General features: G+C 37.7%; 1 long non-coding RNA gene across 1 annotated transcript; it reads right to left on the bottom strand.

Moving 5' to 3' along the window:
• Nucleotides 1–18,217: 18,217 nt before the first annotated feature.
• Nucleotides 18,218–19,260, bottom strand: LOC116866879. Its single transcript, XR_004382505.1, has 2 exons — nt 19,149–19,260; nt 18,218–18,519 (listed from the first exon to the last, which is right to left on the bottom strand). It is a non-coding gene; the product is annotated as an uncharacterized LOC116866879 (long non-coding RNA).
• Nucleotides 19,261–20,082: the final 822 nt, after the last annotated feature.

Genomic DNA, 20,082 nt, shown 5'->3' on the forward strand with positions numbered 1-20,082 from the left:
TGAAACACTGGAGTCATAATTTGATGGTCTGTAGGTTTCTCAGCTGTTTCTCTCTATGAGAAAATATATAATGGGATATTTTACACGTGACTGTCTACATTTTATATGCAACACATCAGTGTTGTGTAAATTTTGTGAACAACTTCTATTATCTTTGAAACCGCAGAAACAACAAACAGTTATAATTATAGTCTAAAGAAGCTATAGTGTTTCAAATATGCCTACAGTAGTGGTATTACAATGAGAACGTTCCGTTCGCCTGCAGCTCTCACTGCGCTCAGTGACATCACAATTATACTAAATTTTAACAGAAACTTCTGTCCTTAAACAGAAACAGCTTGTTTGAAAATCTTAGAGTTTGCTTTCTTCTGAATTCTTTGATTCTTCCCTGAATAAAAGTGGGAGAAACAGTAAATATCGTGGCATAGCTCCATTCTTTGTTACTTCCCGGCTGGTTTCTACTATGCTGGAGTAATAGGTATTCTACTTCGCTCCACATGGGAATGAATGCACGTTATTTAAAACTTCTTTCTGTGCATCTGCTACTTGTCAACTCATGATCTTCTGATCCTTGAAGATTTGACAACCCTGTGATTTACTGTAATGGAATTACTGAAAAGTTATCAACAAAGACGTTGCAATGTAAGAATGCAAAGTAAGTCCTTAGATGTTTAGAGGGAAATGAACTTCAAAAGCAGAGTGGTGGCCGCAAAGAAATACCTGAATCATACCATTTTTTGGTGCGGTCCTGCATGTCTTTAATTTTGTCATCTGGGAGAGAGGATGTTTAGGTTGCCTTCCCTCTACTGCGGCTGTGACTTATTTTTTCTTCTGTAGCATATGCATCAACACCTCATATGGTATTGAATACACCTCAGACTGGGAAAGTGGAATCAGGGGAAACTCTACCTGAAAGTAGAAACGGCCAAGTCTTACTTCTGCCTTTTCCTGCCTTTTCTGCCACTGACTGTGGCAGAATCCTTCAACCAATCTTTCAAGTTTTCTGGGCCTTTATCTCTTTATCTGTAAAATATAAATGTGGGTGGGATCTGCGATCCTCCAAGTGTGGTCCCTGGATGGGTCACATTAGCACAACCTGGGAACTCCTTAAAGAAGGAAATTCTCTGGCTTTACCCCAGACCCACCTATTCAGAAAGTCTGAGGGTGGCGCCCAGTGGTCCGTGTTTTGAGCAGCCCTTTGATGTCCATTAAACACTTTGAAAGCCAATGGGTTAGCTAAACTTTAAAAAACTTCCAATCCTAAACTTCCGTGAATCTCTATAAATTTAAGGGTAATTTAGGCCTAAATTGGATGTTAAGTAGGCATATTCTTCTGCTTGTAATTAAATTTAAAATTTGGATTCCAAACACAGATTTAGAAGCATATGTAAGAAAAAAAAAAGAATGCTAAAAGTGTTGCCCAAAGAAACGTAATTACTCTGAAAATGTTTTTGAATATAAGCATTTGTAGAATTTGCCTCGACTTGACACTGCAGAATGAACTTGGTATTTCTGTCATACATGTATCTTGATGAATATTTCCACTGACTGATCATCACTGTTTAATGGCTGTGATTTCAGAAAAATAATTTAAAATTATTCAGATTTATTATAATGCATTTCTTATATTTATGGAGAATTACCGTTAATAATCTGTTCTACATAAGTGCACATATGGCCAAGATTTTTGTTATTGAATATTTGGGCCTTTGGTCTCCTATAGAGGGAAATGTCCTTGTGTTTAACCACTTCTGTGCTTTATTAGCATATGCTTTACCTAACAGTCTGTCTGGCTCCACTTTTTATTAGTGTTGAAGAGTTTTGGGTAGTGATTGTGATTTTCTAGGATTAGTATAATTCTATTAACCAAAGCTTTATTCTTTCCAAGGTCATTGAAGGAATGAATTGGAGAATCTTTTCTTCTTAGTCTAAATGAGATAATAAATATAAATATGCAACAGAGAAGGTAGAAAGTAAGTATTTTAAATAAAAATATAATATTATAGTCAATCTAGAAAGTAAAATGAGAACTGGAGAAAGGGAGTGGGCAAACTATTTTTTATCTTATGTTAATGAATAGCATGCAATCTGAAGACCTGGCCAAAATAAAGACTTTCTAGATCTCTGTTTTCTGTAGGAGGATCCAAAGTCAACCCAATGACTGAAAGGGATGAATGTATATCACATTTCAGGTAGAGATTTTCATGTGAAAAATTACCCATAACTTTAATTGGCTTTGTTTTTTTCTTTGCCACTACAAATAGCCCAAAGAAGCAAACTAAAAGTATTAAAAAATAAGTTTCTATTACAAAAGTGAAGTAAAATGCACAGATACTTTGAAAATGATTAATTCAACACATATTTGTTGAACACCTACTATGTTCTAGACACTGTGCTTAACACTGAGGTTAGACCAATGAATAAGATATTTATGCACCTTGTCTATCAGAGATTAGGGTGCAGTGAGGGATGCCAACATTAGAAAAGTGATTATGCTAACTATAATTAAAAACATAGTCCAATAAATATTATGAATTAGATATATAGACTATAATGATCATATATAATACAAACATAGCCTAGTCTGGGCATCAGAAAAGACTTTGATACATGTTATATATGTTATAATGATGGTCACCTTGCTATTTGGGGACTGGAAGGTTGGGAGCAAGAATAATGTAAAAAACCAGTTAGGAAGCCTAAGTATGTTTCCCGCTATTGTGGCATTTAGGTTGTGATGTAAAGGTTGTGCAGAAAATACCAAAAATGAATAACAAAAACTTGTATAACTTTTGTCTGGCTTTCTGTCATTACATAACAAAACATCTCAAAATTTAGTGACTAAAGACACCAGTATATCCTATCAGGGGTCATATTTCTATGAGTTAGCTGGTGATTCTTAATTGGAATTTCTCACATGGTTGCAATCATACACTTACCAGAGTCATCTGAAAAATCAAAAAAGATGGCCTTTTCTGCACCTATGCCTGATACCTCACCTTCATGTAGCCAAACTTTTATCACTGTAAGCTGAACTTCTTTTTTAATGGCCCAGGACTCCAAAAGGCAGGAAATCAAAACCTGCCAGTCTTGTAAAAGGACTTTTAACTTGGAACTGACATTGCATCATTTCTACTGTGTTCATTTGGTCAAAACATTCATAGGCCAGTCCAGATTAAAACTGGCGAAAGAACAACTCCACATCTTGATGGAGAGTTTCAAGGAATGGCAAGATGACCAAGATGACTCCCATTGATCTTTGTGTTTTGTTTTCATGCCCTTATAGAGTCCTTTTCTATATTGGATAAGGTCAATCCTGTGTAACCAATATGATACAGTAGAAATGATAGTCTGTGACTTCCAGGCTAGGTCATAAAAGTCTTGGCTTCTACCTTGTTCATTTGTATCACTTTCTTTGAGGAGAGCTAATTGCCATATTGAGCAGCCTTCGGGAGAGGTCACATGGAGAGAAATTGAAACTTCTTATCAACAAGTACCAACTTGTCGGCCATGGGAATGAACCACCTTGGAAGTGGATTATTCAGCCCCAATCAAACCTTCAGGCAACTGCAACTCAAGTCATTATTTTGACCAGGACTTCATGAGAAGTCTCAGGCTTGAATCGCCCATCTAAGAGGTTACTGGGTCCTGACCCACCAAAACTTTGTGATGTGATAAATATTTATCATTGCTTCAAACTACTAAGCTTGGGTGCAATTTGCTATACAGCAATAGATAAGTAATCCAGAGGTAATTTTTGGAGATAACCTGAGGACATTGTCTATGGTTTTTCCATTAGTGAATTTCACGCCATATAGTACCTGACTCATAGTTTGGTAGTACCATGAAAGAATGAAGGTCATGATATTACATTCACTGAATGACCTTCCCATTGTTTAGCTTCTTGGAATGGAGGAAGGACAAACATACTGAGTGACAGGAAGTATGTACAGGGAAGTGGGATTCTGTGTGCAGAAGAAACACGGTCTTCATGCAAAAACAGAGCACTCAGGGGAAGGTAGGTGCTCACTTTTTGATAGGCATTACAGGATTGTTCACAACTCTGAGCAGTACTGTAGAAGTCAGAGACCAAAAGTTTCCTGAGGATGATAAAAATCATATCAAAGATGTTCTGTTTGGGCCTGCATCCTTTTCTTCTATCATAGAAAGTGATTAGACTGATCATCAGAAAAACGGATCTGTTCTTCAAAGAAGCTGCTGGTTGCTGCTTAGTGACTTCTGTTCTGCTAGGCTGGCTGCTCATGGAATCTGGGTTGATTTGGTCTTCTATCTTCTCAGTCCATTCATTCTTTCCTTGTAGCAAAGATAAACCCAAGATCTATTTTCTAAGTATTTTGAAGAAATGCTGATTGAAAATCAGACAAGAGCAACAGAAGTAAATATGCATCCATATAACAAACTCTTAGAACTTCAGAAGTAGTCATGTAACTAAAATAATTATCCCTGTTTTATAGTTCATAATATTTTCCTTTATCTTTGAACCTTTAAAGAAGATATTCAAGACAATGAACCTCATCCATATTTTATTAATATAATTTTGGCATAATGCTTCTGTGTATCAGTATTTTTCCAATCTATAATTGAGGAATGAAAAACAGTAAGAAAAAAATATAGAGTCAAAGTGGTTTTCAGTTGGAACATCTTGGAAAGTCCTCTGGAATCAAAAGCAGTATTATAAGTTAGATATTGATCTTTCTTGTATGTATTATTTTTAAATGGGTTATGTTTAAAAGAAAAATAGAGGCAAGGCTTGAGTAAGAATCACAGGATAAGAGAGAGTATTCCAGGAGGGAGAAATAATATGTAAGGTGTTCGAAAAGGGAGACAGATGGAATGAGACATACACAAAGGTCAGCAAGTTCAAGTCTTTGACTGGAGCAATGAGTGTGGGCTGAATAGTCCCTCTTGCCCATCTGCCTTCTTGCACCGCGACTCTCATATCATGTTTCTTCCCTGCAATCAGGCTCAGAAAAGGTAAGTGTGAACTGAAATGAGTTCACTCCACCCAGTGTGAGCTGTAGCAAAACCTTCTGCACACAGGGGGGTATATGTGGAAACAAGACTGAATTATCAGTGTGGTTGGGGCCAATCAGAAAAAAGAAGAGTTGGGGCCAGGATGAAGTCACACAACTGACACATGTATTCTGCACAAAGTTTCTGTGTTTTCAAGTCAAAAGACTACTTTTCAATGTTTGGAAGAATGAAAACCATGGTTGTTGTACATTGTTCTTGTTGGATGTACATTTGGTTCAGTATCTTTAAACAGCGACAACTGAACAACAGAGTTAAATATACATCCTTTTTTAACTGTAAAAATAATGTGTTCTCTTTGAAGAAAATTTGGAAATGCAGAGAAGTACACGGGAGGAAAAAGAATAGGAAAAAACTGCTACCATGAAAAACACATTATTTGTTTGGTATATTTTCTTTTTTTAGCCCTTTTTGTCTATGTGTGGTGCTTGATACCCCTCCACACACAATTTTGTATTTGTCCTTTCTTATTTAATTTGATTTTATAAGTAATTTCCTTATTAATTAATTTTTTATAAATGGCTATGCCATCATTCCTCATGTGTGAAAATGTAGCTATTGTTTTCTTAACCATCCCTCTCTTTCTAGACATTTAGGATGTTTGATAGTCACTGTTATAAATGATGTTATGATAAACTTCTTGGTGTACTAAGTTATTTCTAGATTTAAAAATTCCTTAAAGGATAGATTTCTGGAAATTTTATCCTTTATCAAAGGATAAAAATAGCATATACATTACTCTTTATGATTGTATGAGCATTGGCTGGATATTTTGATGAAGTATATTTCCTCTTCACAATTAATAGATGCTGATCAAGATCCAAAATCATATATATGACATGTCTATTTAGACTTGGGCTTCTCTCCAGACTTCAGAACTTGGTGTCTTCACTGTGGGTGTTCTCCTGTGTCTTGAAATCCATTGTGATGCTGCATGTTTGGCAAGCATTGGATTGTAGGCCAACAGACACGATTTTTCCCTGAATGATTTCTCACCTAAGAGATGGGGGTGGGGATGAGGAGAGGAGAATAAGACAACTCTAAAAACAATATCCAAGACATTAATAAATGTGTTTTGCCAAATAGTTTGAGAATCTGAGAAGATACAATAATACTTACAACATAGACTCCCCTTGCTATTTTTTCACTGATTCAAAAATACAAACGTTTTGGAATATGCTTTCCGATAAAGCTCCACTGAAATCACTCCTGCGTAGAATGTTTACATACAATACAGAAACCTTTATGAACAAAGACATGTTGTTGAAGTGATCTTGCTCACCTATATCTCCTTTAGAGACTCACCTTTTGTAATAAAATGTAAGTTGATGGTTTTATTCAGTTACTGTTTTAGATGTTTGCTTTTCACTAACCTTTTATTACCACGTAAATATTTTTATATGTTGTTATGAGTGCGTCCCCCTAATAGTTTCAAATTCCGTGGTGTCATAATCTCACAAAAGGCTCAAGTACTGATTATGCCTCAGATAATGTAGTTGTTAATGATCAACTTAATGTTAAAAGCCATTACTGCTCATTGACATAATTCTGAGAACATTATACTGTAGGAGTGCACCTTTTGTGTGGAAACAGAATGACAAAATTGAAATGTTAAAAGTTGAGTGTCTGAATAATAGCCTGTGAAATCATTTAGACAAGACCATTGTTGCCTCTATTGTTCAAAGACTAGAGAGTGACAGGATGAGACAAAAAAGGAGAAACACCACAAGGGCTCCACTTGCAGGTTTGAAGGGAGATGGAAAGTAAAGAGGATCCTTGTTTGTCTGTTTCCCTCTCTTCCTGGAAGGTCTTCCCCTAACAACAGAGCACCCTCCTCTGGCCACTTGCCAAAAGGGGATGCCGGCCTCATTTGTGATTGACAGGACTGGAGCCAGGCAGGGAGTAGTTGTAAATGCCCTGCGAGGATTTTCTGAAGCAAGCATTGCCTGAGAGTGACCCAGACCGGTCACCCATGACCTCCTCCATGCTGCTGACTCAAGGGTTTTGGTCATGAACAGTTGAAAGCTGGAGAGAAACTTTAGAAAGGCAGTAAGTATACAGTTACCTTTCCAACAAACTGTCAGCTCACTTTGGTTTGTTTCAACTCGGCGTCCATTTTCTGTAGTATCCTGGGTCTGTTTTGATCCTGGGGATGGAGGCAAGTCAGTGGAGTCTAGAGAGGCAGAAGATGGTGTGGGTGTGGGGTCGTTTGGCGGAGGGATGGGTGGGTGGACCTCATGCTTATTTGATGGAGTCAGTGGGACCTAAAACAGAGGTGTAATTTCCTGCTGAATCACCTAACTTCACTCTTCCATGCTGAAAGACCAAATTTCTTACCTTGACTGACCATTTACTAATGTTGCTGTTTGGTCACAACAGCAACCAGATGAGCAAATATGTATGGATTACAACTAGTTCGTCATTGTGGCTAGAAAAATTAAAAGTTTATAATTTGCTTACATTGGGTGAATGACAATTATCTTCATATAATATTAATGTTACTATAAAGTTTCAATGTTCTGGGCTCCTTTTTAAATGCTTTTTATATATTAACAAGGGTACTTTGCTAAGATAGGCAGTAGAAATGCACCCTGGCTTCAGACTCAGATAGGAAGAGATAATAATGTCTTATAATAAGAAACAAAGACTGATATTCATAATATACTCTAGTTTTAAAGAAAAGATTAAAATATGCTTTAAACATCTATTTAAAGAAGCAGAGAAATTAGTTATATAAGTCTAAAACATTTCTATAAAAACGAATTCTTATTATTTTAAAGATTTTATTTATTTGAGAGAGAGAGAAAGAGCTCCCACAGTGATGGAGGGGTGGGAGAATGAGGGGGGAAGCAGACTCCCCACTGAGAAGGGACCCCAAGGCAGGGCTCCATCCCAGGACCCCAGGATCATGATCTGAGCCTAAGACAGGCACTTAACTCATTGAACCACCCGGACACCCTTAAAAATGAATTATTAGAAATATTTTATTTATATTGAACTCTTTAAAGCTTTTTTTAAAGGGTAGTTTTAGATTTACAAAGAAATTGCAAAGGTAATACAGAAAGTTCCCATAAGTCTCATACCTGTTTTCCCTATTAACATCTTACACTAGGATGGTATACTTGTTATAGTTAATGAAAGGATATTTATACAATTGACCCTTGAATAATGCAGGGGTTGGGGATGTCAACACCCTGCACAATAAACAATCCGCATACAATTTTTGACTCCCCCAAAACTTAACGACTAATAGCTTTACTGTTGACCATAAGCTTAGTGATAACATAAACAGTCAATTCACACATATTTTGTATGTTATATGAAATGAAGAATATTGTGTTCTTATAATAAAGTAAGCTAGAGAAATGAAAATATTATTAAGAAAATCATAAGAAAAATATATTTACAGTACTGTACTGTGTTTATTGAAAAAAAAATCTATGTATAAGTGGACTCGCACAGTTCAAATCTGTGTTACTCAAGAGTCAGCTTTATATTATTGTTAATCAAGGTCCAGAGTTTATTCAGCTTTCCTCCGTTTTTTCCAAAGTCCTTTTCCTCTGAATCCCATCCAGGATTCCACATTGTATTAGTTGTCATATCTTCTTAGGCTCCTCTTGACTGCTACAGTTTCTCAGATTTTTCCTCTTGGCTCTTACACTTTCTCAGACTTTCCTTATTTCTAATGACCTTGACAATTTTAAAGGAGTATTGGTCAGGCATTTTGTAGAATGTCCCTGCATGGGGATTTGTTGGGTGATTTTCTCATGAATAGATTGAGGTTATGGGGAATGATTTGAAATATCACTGCAATGGCTTCCAGTTTTCTGGCATACTAGTTTTGGGGAATAGATCATAACCTGCAATTAATGGAGGCAATATTATGTATGTAGGGTTAAGGAGGATTGAAGACTGGACTGGTGTATGGATAAGTCATTCAATGAGTTCACATGTATATAAAAGACAATTTCAGAAGTCATTCTGAAAATATTCATCCTTATTTTATGCAACAGACATGACCCACTTGTTTGAGTTACTACTCTGAGCACAGGGAATAAAAATCTGAACCAGTGACAGAAAGTTCATTTCTCAAATTGCCATGAAGCTTTCCATTTAAAGTTCTGAAAAGAAAAGAATGCACAACTTCCTTCCAAACCCACCGCAGTGTCTGTATTTCTTTATTTTTCTCCCAGTAGAGATGGAGATTTGCAATAAATATTTAGCAATGCCATTCTATGACACAAGCTCAGTTTTTCTTTCTTTCCTTTTTTTTTTTTTTTTTTTAGATTTTATTTATTTATATTAGAAAGAGAATGAGAGAGAGAGCAAGCATTAGAGGGGCAAGGTCAGAGGGAGAAGCAGAACCCCTGCTGAGCAGGGAGCTCGATGCCCAACTGGATCCTGGGACTCCAGGGTCATGACCTGTGCTGAAGGCAGTTGCTCAACCAACTGAGCCACCCAGGCGCCCAACAAGCTCAGTTTTTCTTAATAAGAAATTCAATAGACTTTAAAATTCTTGGTTACATGTACTCTTTTTTTCTTGTACCTTCCCAATCATTACTTATGCAAGATTTCTGGATTAAAAACATTTATGCAAGATTACCTGCATTAGATTTTATCTTCTTTATCAAAACTTTTTATTTTGAAATAATTTCAAGCTTATAGGAAAGTTGCAAAAATGACCTCCTTAACCATGGTACAATGATCAAAACCAGAAAATTCACATCAGTATCGTGTCTTTTGCTAACCTTACAGTCCATATTTAAGGATCACCCATTTCCCCGTGATCCGATCTAGGATCCCACACTGTATTTAATCATGTCAGGTTGGCTGGTTTGTTTGTTTTCAGTCTGTGACAATTCCTCAGTCTATTCTTTTGTTGTATGATGTTGACATTTTTTACAACATTTTGATGGGCTGTTATTTTGTAGCATGGCTCTCAATTCTGAATTGACTGATGTTTTGCAGTGATGAAATTGAAGTTGTGCATTTTTGGTCAGACTACTACAGAAGTGATGCTGTATTCTCAGTCACCACACTGAGGAGTATCACTGTTATTTGATTCATACCTGGTGAAATATACCTCGATCACCTGGTTAAGGTGGTATTTTTCTGAAGTTCCCCCCTGTAAACTTATTATTTTTTTCCATTGTAAGCAATAATACTTTGAGACTATGCAAAGACTTTTCCATTATTCTTTTTGAGTGTCCCTTTATCTCACCATTTGAAGGGTACGGATCAATGTCAAAAATCAGGCCTGTAATTATGTCATTCCTTAAAAACAGACTGATACTTGAGGTTTTCTCCAACAGGCATTGGTCTGCTGTTGCTTAATTTATAAGATTCTTAATTTAATAAATTAAATCAAACTATGTGGGAAAAAAATAAGTTGACAATGAGAACAAGAGGTTTCATAAACTGTACTTGAAATAAGCAATGATAGAAAAGCTAGAGTACAGTAAAGCCATTCTGCAGGTAAGCATGACCCTACAGCTACCTGTCATTTCCACTGAGTTCAGAGTCATCAACATTTAACTCTTTGATTTCCCAGAAGTAGATTTTTCGTTGGCTTTCTTCTCTAGAATATGCTATTCTGCCCCAAGAATTCTATTCTGATGCTACTGGGAAGTTACTTTAGAATCAGACCCATTTATTACTAATGAATTAGGATGCATTAGCAGTAACTGCATGGGATTCTAATTAGAAAAGGACAAACTGCTTTGGGAAAAAATAGGTCTAAGTCTTTCTTTTGTGATGCAATTATATTGTTTTCCAAGTTAATATTTTTATACTTTCCTTCTATTTGAATTCTCCATCTCCTTTGATTTAACACTCCAGATATTTGCCCCACCTATTGCTTTCTCTGTTAAGTTTTCTCCATTTCTAACAGACTTGACTTGGGTCAGTTTTTGTCATATGTCCTCCCTCTCTCCCAAAGGCTCCTAGCCTTTCAGTCCCAAGTGTTTTCCTTATTGCTTACAATTAACTTTTTTTTTTTTTTGGCTTACAATTAAGTTTGAAGGTTTTTTTTTAATTTTTACTAACTTATTTATATTCTGACACTACTTCCAGGTTATTTATTAATGTATCTATATGTCATCTTTACACTCAACTGATACCCAAAGGACCATTCAGTTTATTTGTGCATTTGTTTCATTCCGTGTCAAGGCAAAACGCGGGCCAGGCTAGGTGGGAAATGTAAAGACAAAGAGAAAAGACTCCCGCTCTTCAAAAACTTATCCCATCAAAGAGAGCATCTTTCCTGAATCTTGACCATTTTTTGAATAAGACCTCAGATTCTTGAGAAGCACGTTCTATATTTTAGAACCCATAAAACACACCCCAAGAGGATTTAAAAAATTGCATGCTAGTGGAAAAGGAAATTATCAACTTTTATTTGTCATTATTCAACTTAGTAGAATCTAAAGGTACGTGTGAGTGAGGAAGCCCAGACAATGAGAGAGGGGAGGAGGCCTTGAGGGAGCGAGGGCAGGGGGCGTGGAGCAGCTGTATTGGCTGGAGGAAAATCCAAGTGGTTCAGTAGCAGAAAGAATTTAAGAAGGTAATGAAGAGTTCTGTGGACGAGACAAAGGAGAAGCAAATGAAATTCACTTGCTCCCTTTGACGCGGTGGAAAGAAATCGCCTCAGCTTATTTGTGTGCTTCTGAACCCTGGTTCACCCGCCACTCATTCAGAGGCTGTGGGAAATCCAGATGCCGTTGCTGTTCTCATAGAGCTCCATTAGGAACTGATCCAGCCCCTGCTAGCGTATCAGGAGGCCGCACTGGCAGCAAACAGATCCACTCCTAATGTAACTTGAGGGGAAAGCTTATTGCCTTTGCTCTGCCATTTGAATTTTTTGTTTGAAAGAGCATATAGATTATTTATAGTCCACCAAATAAACCTGAGGGTCTTTTAATAAACTCATAGATTATGTTGCTCAAAGGAGTTTATTGAAATAATATCTGAATTCGCCTGTGACAATGACATTCTGTAAGAGTTTATGACTCCATCCCGTGTGGAATAGGATTTCCCACCTTACCCCAGGGTATCTGCGTATCATTTCAACAAAAGGAAGATGAAAGAGTGACTTTAGGTCACTATACGCTTCTCTCATATTTTTTTTTCCCCCTGAAAAAACAAAACAAACAAACAAAAACAAACCCAGAGTCAGGCAGGTGGAGGATAACGGATAAAGTGGGGAAGATCCCAACCAACTGCCTTCCAAAGGAGGTAAGTTTAAACCCTTTGATGAACATTTCTGAGAGAAAATGTGAGTTTTTCTGGTCAGCCTATTAGGGGTTTAGGGAGTTTGGTTTGGATCTGATTCAAGAAAGAGGAACAAGAATGTAAAAATCCATGTCATTATAGCCAGAAGCTTTGATTCCAGCTAAGTTTATTTATTCTCAGATGCATCTGAAGAGCTCACAGTTGTCTGACTGTGTGGGGTTATCATTCACACCACTCACATCACCAGCGGACCTTAGCCCCACACCCGCTTCGGGGACTGTTTCGCCATCTCTTTCTGAATTATGGCTGTTTTTCTTTCCTTAAAATTAAACCACTCCATTATATTGTATTGCTTGAAGTCCAAAATTTTAAACAGTTCCCAATTTTTTTTTTTTTTTTTTTTTTTTTTTTTTTTACCCAGTTTACCTTTGTATTTTGCCCTCTCAGCTCTTTGACCTCAAATTCTCCTCTTCTCTGTCAGGGGGCCCTCTTTGCTCCAACTGTCTCTTCAAATCTCACGTCTCACTTGAAATTTCATTTAAAATTTCTTGCCTCTCCCTGTATTCCTTACTCATTTCTCCCTTGGCTGCCATTTATTTAACTTTATAGTGACATTTTCTAACTCCATAAAGCCTTCTGAGGTAACAATTTTTATGAAACACACATGATTCTATTGTATTTTTTTTTCCAAAAGAGAATGTAGCCAGAAAAGAACAATGGAGAATTGTTTTCTTCCAAATAGGACAAATTAAATAACAAAATCCGAGAAAACTTAAGAGTGAGAAGGAATTTTAAAAAATCATCTTGTCAAAGCCCCTTATTTTATAACGAGGAGACTAAGTTCCAGTAAGGTGGAGTCATTTTCCTGAAGTGACATCTCTCATGCAGCCAAGGATGGAGCTGGGTTCTCTTCTCTCCTATTCCAGTTTTCTTTCCATCCCACCAGATTGTCCTTCTTAGATGTTTGCCCTGAGCCAGAAGTGATGCAATCGTAACAGTTCACTTGGAGGGTTGATTTCCAGAATGGTGTCATCCATTCAATAAGTATTACTAAGGACCCACTGTGAGCAATATTTAGGCACCAGGAGTACACAATGAAAGTTCCAAGTTCCCCATACGTACATCGAAGTAAAGGAGATCGGTGATAAATAAACACGAGACTATGTAATGGCAGGTAGAGACGTGAGCTGTGAAGACAAGTAAAGCAATAGAAGAGAAGAGAAAGTGAACAAAGGAATGTACTTAGGTTTGAGGCAGAGTGGCCAGGGTGGACTTCTCTGAGGAGGTGACATGTATGCAGAAGTCTGAATGAGATAAAGACATGATCCATGAAATCACAGAAGAAAGAACTTTCTAGGCAAAGTGAAGAGGAAGTGCCAAGGCTCTGGAGTCCAAAAGGCCAGTGAGACCTTTATTATGCATACAAAATGAGTTTCCTTTTGAGGATACGGGTGTAGCTTTCAGATGAAGCTGTGGGGCTTTTAGTATGGCTTGACTGACTAACATAAAGAACCCTGGAATTCTAACAGCAGTCTTTAGGACTGAACTGTACCTGGTGCCCCAGTTGCCTGTCTCACTTGTTCTTGAACACTCTTGAATTGAGGGAAATTAGAAAAGGGTGTATATCTTTCCTGCTACAAAGACACAAAACTAAACAGAACTGTCCTCATTGGTAGGTTTAGCTTTTAGTTAAGTGGCTCCATCAAAGAGACAGATTATATAACTGGCAGAAGCAACGTCTTCTTTGGATTTGAGTACTGGCTTTCCACATTGCACCCCAAAGGGAATGCCAGGGCACGCTCACGAGGCCAGAAAACAGTCTCAGAGAAAGAGAATCAGCACAGGGGCAGTGAGAGGAGCTCCGGGCATGAGCTGCTCCTCTTTTTGTAAAACTGGGCCAGGCCCTGGGATCCCCATCTCCTAATAAGGAAAAGGCTCGCCCATTTTGACCTTTACGGCCTGTTGCAAAGTCATTGCTGAGCTATTATTTGAGTAGCTTGAGGTAGAATAATGTTCAACTCAGCTTCCTGGAGCTGCATTTGAAATGCAATTAATTGACTGCTGTTAGTTGTCAATTAACATTTATTATCAATTAGTTCATCAAATTGATTAGTTGGCAGGACCTTAAAGTCTAAATGCACTCCTTTCCATTATAAATATGTCTATAAGAGTAAAAGCTACTCACTAATTGATGTCAAACTGGAATTGCTTATGTCGGACTTGACTCTTGTCCATATTGCATTTTAAAATCTATATCAAGTGAGTGTGGATAGTACATGTAAGGTTCATACTTTCAAAATGTGGATGCTGTAGTTGTGTTTTGGGGGCCACCAGTAAACACAGCAGGTGGACACTTTATACCGATGTCAAAAGTCAGGTTTAATAGGACTTGCTATTGCATATTCACAGGTCTGGAATAATCCTTCTTTGGAAAAAAGCATTGTGTTTTTCAGGGTTGCTGAGACGTTAGTACACATTTAAACACTGTCTATATCAGTTTTAACATTTTGTGAGTCAACTAATAGGATATGAGCTCTCAGTAACTATCTAGAGGAAGGCAAAATACAAGTATATATAATTTGCAACACCTTCTATTTGAAAGATAGGCATATATATATATATATATTCTTTTTATCACTCCTTCTCAAAAAAAAGTTTTCTAGGATGTACCAGCATTCTACAGTATTCTGCATTCTATCCATTGTCTAAATACTAATTAATAGATTTTGAATTCTCCCTTCCATCCTTTCCCTTAGTAAAACAAACCAAATCAAACCAAACCAAACTAATAACAGAAAAAAACTGAGATATGCCATCACTTACAAAGACCCATTTTTTATCTTTTTCTGAGAAAACATATAATCATTCAGCCTTCAGCATATGATATTCTGTCTTATCTTTTGCACACTTTGGGTTGAAGCATGGAACAAAACTGTAACTCTCTCCCTATTTAACAAAAAAACACAAGATACCTACAAGGGAGTATTCATTTTTTATTGCCTTTGTGCAAAAATTTAATTCCTGCCTCCTCCCACCCCAAATTGTGACCTAAATATGGCTGAAAGACACAACATGTGACCTGCTTAGCACTGCCTGCCATGGCCTCGAGCCACAGCAGGAACTCTATTAGAGGGAACGGCACAGATGCTACCAGATGGCCAACATATTGTCCAGAGATGACCCATGTATAATTGCAGAAAGTTCAATACATTCAGGTTTTTTAATTTAATTGCATTGACCACCTTACCTACTGCTGCTGCTGCTGCTTTAATTTAAGGTGGAAACATCATTTAAATGAGAGGAAGGGAACTCCTTACCGTGTTGTCTTTCTGTCTTTTGCCAAATGACTTAGAGGTGTGATTCCAGGTGTTCCCTGCTACCTGAACTATGAGCAATTTATGACGTATTTGCTTGGCCTCTCTTATTTGGCTGGAGAGCTTCCCTTTTCAACCAACTTAGCAACAGATAACATTACCCAAAGGTACATGTGTGTATATTCATATATTTTCAAGATTGTTTCTGGTGGGGGGAGATGATGATGGGGTGAGAGTGTGCCTGCATGGTCGCTTAAGCCTTCTCTCCATTCCTTCTGCAAAAAGTTGGTTCAGTTTCAATTACTTTGCCACCGGCCCCCACCCCCTCCAAACCGCTTCAACTCTAACAACGTGAGCTACCAGTGGGTGATCTAGTCTCCATGAATTTATATTTCTACTAATAAATATTACTTTGGGGAGCTGGATATTAAATTTATTTTGATGTATACAGAAATATATAGTCACTTAAAAATAAAAACTGAGACTCTAGTTCCTCTGGACTTGGAGCCTTTTCTCTCTGAAGAGAAATGGCAATTGTATGTTATATAAAGATAGAGAACTATTGTTTCAGTTTCCTCTTGCAGGCTGTTATTTCTTAAAACGTTTCTGCTAAGCAAATGTAATCACGATGGCATGCGTTATTAATTCAAAATAGCTTCTCAAATGGCTGAAGTTCTCGGAAGGCAGCATGTCTGTTGCGATGTCATTTGTCATAATTCTTTGCTCTTATATAGTGTCTTTTCTCCAAGCCACTCACATACTACATTTGCTTTGTGTCTATATTCAAGACAAAAGATAAATCCTTATTTTGTTAGAACTTTCCAATCTACTGCATCTTTTCATATTTACACTGCAGACCATCTATGGATAGATCTGATTGGTTTCCCTGATACATCCTGGAAAGATAATTCATGACATAGTCAAGGAAAATTATATTCCTTTGCCATAATCTGTTTTGAGAATGAATTTTATGATGGAAGCCATTTTATAATACATTCGATGATGTTTTTCTGACACTTGTCATCATTAATTATGCTTTACAAAGCCTAATTTCTTGTTTAAAATCGGAATCCAAACCATTTGTACCAAAAGAAGTACATTTGAAGTGCTTCAAATAACCTTTAATTTTATGAGAATATATCCTCATGAAAACGATTAAATATAGAATGTTCTGTTAAGCAAAAAACAATAATTATAGAATTAAAAGGATTTCCTAAGTTTTTGTTTTATGATTTGGACTTGCTGATAAGCCTTTCAGGATGTCACAGACCTGATTGGGTAGTGTCCCTTTAAAAGCAGAATGGCAGCTGCTGTCAAAATGGAATGCACCCCCAAAACTTGCTGTTTATTCATATCCCAGTTAAAGCGGAAACAAACAACTGAAACTAATCACGCTTGAAGTTGGGTATCGCCTTTGTGAGCTTTATGAGCCTATTTTTCTGAAATTAGAAATTGCCTGAGTGAAATGTTTCTAGCTAAACTGCTTTCTACTGAAGTCATGATTTTTACAGTCAGATAAATGCCCCTTAAGCTCCATTTATGTAAGCGTCAGTGACATCCAGTGGCTAACAGGCTGATCACAAGTACGTCTCCCCACTGTCTGAGGGGCCCATGGTGGGAAGATGGCACTGGAATCCACTCCGCATTTTTAGAGTGCTGTTTCTACTCAAGAAAGTTGGTTTTTATTGAATGTGGTCCTTTGATTAGGATGACTAAATATTCCACCAAACTTTGAAATAGAAATGATAGAAATGAGACTTGAAAATTGAAAATCAAAATGCACGTAGGGGCTACACAGGAGCGTGCCATTGCTTGGGAAACGTAATTAGCATCCACACTAAACCCGAAGCTAGAAACTCTGCAGGTGTCATTTAGAAATGGTTATTGGGGAGTCTCTGCAGCTTTCAGTTCGACAAAGAGGACTTGTAAACCCTGGCGAGGCTGGTTCATTATGCAGCGTTGGATGAGGTTACCATTAGTGTTTCAAACACATGTGCTTCCCAAAGTAGTCCACCTTAATTTGAAAAAAGGTATTACTTGCAATAATGTCAGCTACATAAATTTATTTGCAGACAGTCAATTCATATTGATCATAACTCGACCTTACGATGACCTTGAGGAAAGGTAGTCTGTGACGGGTATAGATATTGGGATCAATACCAGAGTGCAATCGACTACACCTAGTTACTGATAAATGAAGTAAAAAGGTACACTATTGTCAGAAACAAAGATAATAACAGCTCATTTAGTCAACTACTTGTAAAGGTTTAATATTGATACGTGTAGTTTTAATGACATCCTCGGGCATTCTCAAATGGCAGAAAACAATCGGGTGCAGAGTCGCTGAGCACATTAAGTAGAGAGAATCATTATTTTCCAACTCCAAATAATAAATTCCGTGATATTTGTGTCAACATCGCCGAGAACTCGGGCACTCTCTAAGCCGTTCAGACGTAGCCCCTGATTCCAACTGCACGGGGCTGTTTCGCTTCAGTTTTCTTCTCAATGTGCCAGGTCTCGTGAAACGAAGCACCCTATTACGTGGGAACAAAGCCTCCAGGACCACACATTGTACGTTAGTACTACCCTCTCTTGCACATTTGCTGCGGAATTAGCTTGCCTATCCACAGGTATAACCAACTGTAATCATGAGGAAGAGAGCATTTGGTCTCAGCACATCTGCTCCACATTGATGCATTCCCCTCTGCTAGGGAAAGTTAAAAGAAAGGATGTTAACAAAAATTTCCCCCAATTGTTCCTTTCTCTTTGCTGGGAATTCCACAGAGTGAGCACTTGGCAAGTTAAGCAGAACCTAAGTAAATAGAGTCCATTGGCAAAATGGTAACAGGTTGTGTAGCTTAATTGGAGGAGAGAAGTTCAGGAGCCAGCCCGGTGTCTGTTGCACCCAGTTGGTAAATTGTGCCTGTGGTGAGAACAGAGTGATTTTGCAGCAAGCTCATTTTGGGTAACTAGTCAGCCTGCTACCGTGAGCCAAGAAATATGAGGATTTGGTTTCAGTGTGTTTTTTTGTTTTTTGTTTTTTTTTCTTTTTTTTTTTTCAGTGTAAAATGTATTTCTATATCTTGAGCTTTGTTTATCTTTTTGCCAGTATAATTTTAAGAAATCAATGCCAGCAGTCTGATATTGTCTTCCTAAAGGAGGGAAATGCTAAGAGACATTTGTGGCTATTAAAACCTGCAAACAGAAGGAAAAGGCTCTGTTAGCATAGACTTCACTTGAATGTTTTCCCTGAATGCTTAAGTTTCTAAGTTGATCCCAGCAGTTAATCTCCTGGTCCCATTTCTTAAGCTACGTGCTTTTTTCACACGGTCTTCCTGTTTTTCATGCCATCGTATCATTTGCTATCTTCTTTTGCCTCTCAGACTCTCATGAAGCTATTTATTAATAAACCTGTGTTTTCAATACAGCGCTACATCAATAAACCTCCTTGTGGTTCCGTTAGTCAGCATTCTGGGAAATCCTATGCTATATTGAAGAACTGTAAATCTCCATTATTGCTTCCCATAGCACAAATAAAGAATACCCTCTTACCTCCGTGGCATCCTCTGCTAATTTTTAAGGGCAAATGCATATGCTCGTGCAGTTACTTGGAGGTGCTGAACTTGGCGTTTATCAGGAAGGGTGCTATCTTTGCCACCGAAGACACCCTGAAACACCTATAATCAAAAGACATGCTAATTTAAGGTATTAAGAAACAAATTACTTCAGTTCTCTTTAGTCTTCCCTTTTCCTAAAACCTTTAACTAATCTGGTGGGATAGGCGAATTCTGGACTTCAGAGTCTTCTGCTTAGCAGCTGTGTTATTTGATGTGCAGTGTGTTATTAACTGACACGAAGAAAATATCAGTAATTAAAAAGATAAGAATAGACTTTTATATACCTTTTTGGTAGCAGACAGAAGGAGTAGGACAATCCTTGTTTATACGAACTAAAAAACTTCTGGTATTTGCTACCTAAGACAAGGGTGGTAATTACATTTCTGCACGACTGTAAGAGAGAGTTTGGCTAGTGAAAGGTGTGGCTTTTTATGGTTTCCCCAAGAGAAAGCACAGTGGAAGTTAGAAGACGGGAGAGCTTACCCAGTGAGGGACGGCAGCTTGGAGGAGCTGGCTTGGCCAGTGAGGCTGGATTTCCTCTAAGGGTGCCTTTGAAAGTTACAAATGCTATATATTGGAAAAGAGGAAACCAGTTTTCAATATCGCTAAAGATGCTTTTAGTAGAACAGATTCAGGAATCCTAAGAAACATTCTATGGCCACATCCCAGAAATCCCTGGGCCCTCCAGGACTCGTCTCTTTAGAGTTGGTGTCTTCCGCTTACTTTGTAACAGGTTCCCTCCTACTGGGGATGCCACCAGCACCTCTACTATGAGTTTTGGGTTGTCCTGCCTTGCCCTTATCTGCTGCTCTGGCTCTGGGCTCTGACAATGGACTAAGTCAATAGGGGCACAGGCCTATATCTCTTCC

Source organism: Lontra canadensis, unplaced genomic scaffold (genome assembly GCF_010015895.1).
Source record: "Lontra canadensis isolate GAN:19392208 unplaced genomic scaffold, GSC_riverotter_1.0 scaffold11, whole genome shotgun sequence".
NCBI classification, from domain to species: Eukaryota; Metazoa; Chordata; class Mammalia; order Carnivora; family Mustelidae; genus Lontra; species Lontra canadensis.